Raw genomic sequence first — 4,688 nt, 5'->3', positions numbered from 1 at the left:
CAGGAGCTCCCTGCTCTGCAGCTAAATTAGGTAATAGACCACATATTAGGGCTTTGCAGTAGTCTTGTCTGCACAAAATACGTCCAACCACTGCAGGATAAACTCTTCTCAGTGTCATATTTCTCCGAAGAATGCTTTATCGACAAATGCTAAGTTCTGCAGACTTAAAAAACAGGTTACTGACACAGCGTCAGCCTACTGAGCGTTAGTTCTGAAGTTACTTCACAACCCCAAAGCAGGATGGAGAAAGACAAGTGCCGGCATGTGCCTTCTCCATTCAACGGCAAAGCTAAACATAAGGTGTGGCGGAAGTTGGTTGTGGCTCTGTGCACACAGAGTACAGCACAAACCTTTGTTCCTCTCAAAAGGCAGGTTTCGTATTATCAGCACCACTGTACTGAATTGAAGGGCTACGGCTGATGTTTTCAAATTGGTGTAAAAGAATGACGTCTAGCTTTGCAGTGAAACCCTGTAGAAGTGATGGGCCTGACCCCACCAGAGCACACTGAGAAGTGCAGCCTCCTCTTTTTTCACCTAGAGAAAGCCACAGAAGGAACCAACCCATCTTGGGAAACCTGGCCCTAGTCCTCTAGCTCAAATGCCAAGGGCTTGTGCCCCTTGCACTAGAGCTCCCAGTTTCAAGAATGCAAATTGCCAAATGACTTGAGAAGGCAGCAAAAAGGAGAAAAGGCTTAGGGTACTGTCACAGCGGTGTCATTGTATTTTGTGGTTGTAGAAATCATAGATTTGAAAATACCTGTATATCAAAAATTATGTCTGTCTCCTACTGCTGAAACAGGCGACCTAGTTTAAAGCAAAAAGTCTTTGCTCAACTCCACCTAATGTTGTCTTTCTTCCTGGTGAGTATTTGTAGAAGTAAGTTCGTAAGTCACAAAAGGTGAGAAATGACGTAATGCAAAATATGATCTTTAAAAACCACCACTGAGTAATAAACGAAATCATTGTTCTTGGAGAGTAAGTACTGTGAAGTGCTCCGTTTTCTATTCCAAGTTAGACTGTTTATCCACTCTTCTCTAAGTACGGCCCCAGTTTAGGTGGTCTTAACTCACTCGAGCAATATTGACCACAACAGCCTTCCTGTCTGGCACAGTAGAATTGATGTGAACTCTCTGAATGGGATTTCAATTAAGCAGTCGAGTAGTCAATTAAGGCAATGTCTGAATCATTGCCAGGCCAACGTGAGGAAATGCTTAACGTTTATCTTGAAAAACTGTATCTGCCTGCTCTGTGTGTGCGTGTGCATGCACGCATTATGGGTATGTGTGTAGGGGCCAGTTCGAGCAGCATCATCCATTTGAACATATTTAAATATGTTAATAGTTGTCTATGGACATTTTAAACAGTCCCCCAGATTATAAAGCCAGAAGGACAATTATACCAGAGGAGCATAATACAGGATAACGGAGCTTCATGCATGAAATTTAGTTTGAACAGGAAGATTTTTTAAAAAGCATTTATTTGATTTGGAAATGGTGGACAAAGACTGTGGTATGTTGCTTCTGTTCTGTGATGGCTTTGCTTCAGTCTCCAGCCAATGCTGTTCTGTAGTTTGTACAACAGGTAGGAAGCTGTTCTGCTACCAAGTTTACTACTCCCTTCCTATGAATACTTACAGTCTGAGATCAAAGTACATTTTCTTTGTGCACCTAAATAAATAGAATAGCATTTCTTAAATTCCCTTCTATGACTCTGGTTTCCCAATTCTTGAGTCATTCCCCAGCTTTCCTCTGGAGCCTGCCCAGTTTGGCAATAGCCCTCCTGGATGGGGAGTGTCAGACCTGGCCTGTCTGGGCAATTCCTGTGCACATGAATGAGACTTGTGCGCTCCCTCTGTAAGGTCATCTTTGTCCCCCACCTCAGCTAATTGACCATTAACCCTTTGTGCATCAGTGCCACAGCAGGAGCTTCAGGTCATTTGCTATCCCGGGTCTGTTCTAAGCCATCACTTCCAAGGATGGAGCCCATTGCAGTGCCGTCATGTGTTGCTTGGTGGATATCCTCCAGTATTTCTGTCCGGGGATTCCCAAACAACATATGTGCATACATAACCCTGTGCTGTCCAGGTAGCATTGGACCTTCTGAGCATACGTGGGATGCTGCAGCCTCATTGCAGAAGCTCACAGTTGGCCTGAGAGAGTACACTGGCACCTTGGGCAGGATTTCTACACCTGCCACAACCTGGTAGTCCTGGATGAAGCCTTTACCCCAAGGGTTTCTCCCCCTGTTAGTTATTCTTCCTTCAGTGTTTGTGATAGCACATTTCAGTAGTGAAGGTTGTGAGGATTTATCACTGACACTGGTAAGGAGATTAAGTTGCATTAGCTCTGAGGGACTCTGCTTGATAGTCATCACCCAGTTTATACGTATATATCAACATCTACTTAGTCTTCAAATTTTAGTCTTTACAAATGTACATTGAAATCTGACTTGGGCAACGTTAAGGTATGGTAGTTATATTTGAGTAGAGAAACCTCTTACTGTTGTGTGGACGCATTTCAGGTGTCTTTGAAATAAAAACGAGACCTTTTTTGAGATGTGGGTATAATGTGGATACAGCTCGATCAGACACTTGGAAAAGCAGCGGTGAGCAGTGCCATGCTGAGCAGACTGAGCGGCTCCCTGCCCTCACGGCAGAGCCCGGCGCTGGTAAGGCACTGGACTGACCCGGCTCTTTGGGCTTCAGGTCTAAGGTGGCCCCCACAAACTCAAACCAGAGCATCTCTATACCTTACTTCCCATCCAAAACCATCTCATGAGGGGGACCGAACAATTCAAGCCTTTCAAAACCCTGGTGCTCAGCACCAATGCAGCCACGGTAATGGCCCATCCTTAATGAGAGACAACTCGCACACCAGAGCAAGAACCAACACAGCATGAACATGCAGTCCGGGCACCTTAACTCCTATAAGTATTTCCACTGAGCTAAATCAGTACTGTTAATGTTGAAGAAACATAAACTTTGGAGTGTTAGCTGATTTTTCTGAATATTTAACCATGTATGCAACTGAAGCCCTGCTCCTTGCAGGTACTCAGGGTAAGCCATTAAGAGTCTGGATAAACTGCTGGGCTTGTAGGATATTAAGGTTCAGGAGTGGCTGAAATTATCTCACTGCAGATGTTATAAAAAGGCACCCTACAAAATTTCAGTTTTGGAACAAGAAAATTCAAAGAGATTTTGAAAAGGAAAAATCTAAATAAAAATAGTTTATACCCTTTCCACACCACCAGCTATAAAAACTATTTTTTTTTTTTTTAAATTGTGGAGGTTTTTATCCCATTTTATCCCATTTCCTCATTTTCCCTTTTTGCTGTTATGGGAAATGGAGGAAGGTAATTTGTTAGCGGCTCTTTTTTAGAGACAGAATAGGATAACACTTTTCCCAGTACTTGTTTGTACTTTTCAAAGTATTTTTCCATTTAGAAGAAAACTGAGTGGCTTCCCTCTTTTTTCCTCTCCATAATTTTTCCCCGTCCTTTTGTTTCCTCTTCCACAAATGTTTTTTCTCCAGAACACAGTAATTTAAAGCCTCAGTTGTGAGACAGTTAAAATGAGTGAATGTCTCGCTGTTGAACTCCTGGTTGAGATTTTCAACCCAATATTTTCTGTCTCTCTGTGAGGGTGGTGAAAACAGATTTTGTGAAATTCCACAGATCCATAGGAATTGTACATGACAAATGCACCACTTCCCTAAAAGTCTACAAATCTTTTACTTAAATTTATATCTTCTTACAATTACTTCCAATAGCTGAACTCCTTAGAATTTTTTCCCCACCTATCTCAAATAGCTTTTCCTCCCTGTGGTTAGTAGAATTGTGTAATTTTCACTGTGGAAAAATTTCTGCTTTCATCTTCTGACTTATCAGAAATTCCAATGGTTTTCTTTTGTTGGTTTTGATGAGTAAGTCAACTACAGTCTTTTGCCACATTTGCAATTTTTTAGAGACATTTTCAGGGTACTCATGAAACATCATTTAAGCCAAATTCTCATGTGGAATAAACAGATGTATTTCTTTTACTTCAGAGGACTGAATTACACAGCTCTTGGTTTATAAGTCAGTGTCATATGACATCAGTGGCTGTTAAAGTGGGTTTTTCTTCTATCTGATACAGTATCTGAAAACCAGTCTCAATAACAGTGAAACAACCCTCACCCCATAGTGTAATACAGACACATAAGAATTTATTAGTTGAATAAAAAGCTGCTTCTTACCTCATCTGGGACTTGTGATGTCAAACACAGCTTCATTGCAGCCAAAAAAGCCAAAAAGAATAAAACAACTGGATTTTTTTCCATTGTGAAGAATTTGATTTTTTTCCTTCAGAGTCCTCCCGACAGAAGAACTAAAATTCTGATGTAAAGGGGTTGTTTGTTAGAACTGCTATTTCTTCTGCATTCTTAGGGAAACACTTTAACAGGACTCTTGTATTTCTGAAGGAAAATGAGCGAAGGATACGGCATGCGAAGCTTGCCTGCAGGCAGGAAAAATTCCAAAATGCAGGGTCTTTGCTGAAAGTTTTCACTGCAAAGCTGAATAAACCCTTCCTAACTGAATGACAGGATATCCTGATGGGGCTCTGTTCATTTATCCCTTTCTATGAAGCTGTTGTCAGTACAAAACCAAGGACACTGAACTGCGATGATAGAAGATGTTTTCTTCTTTTAGGT

This window comes from Charadrius vociferus, unplaced genomic scaffold (genome assembly GCF_000708025.1).
Source record: "Charadrius vociferus isolate BGI_N301 unplaced genomic scaffold, ASM70802v2 scaffold196, whole genome shotgun sequence".
NCBI lineage: Eukaryota > Metazoa > Chordata > Aves > Charadriiformes > Charadriidae > Charadrius > Charadrius vociferus.
This window is presented reverse-complemented; position numbering follows the sequence as displayed.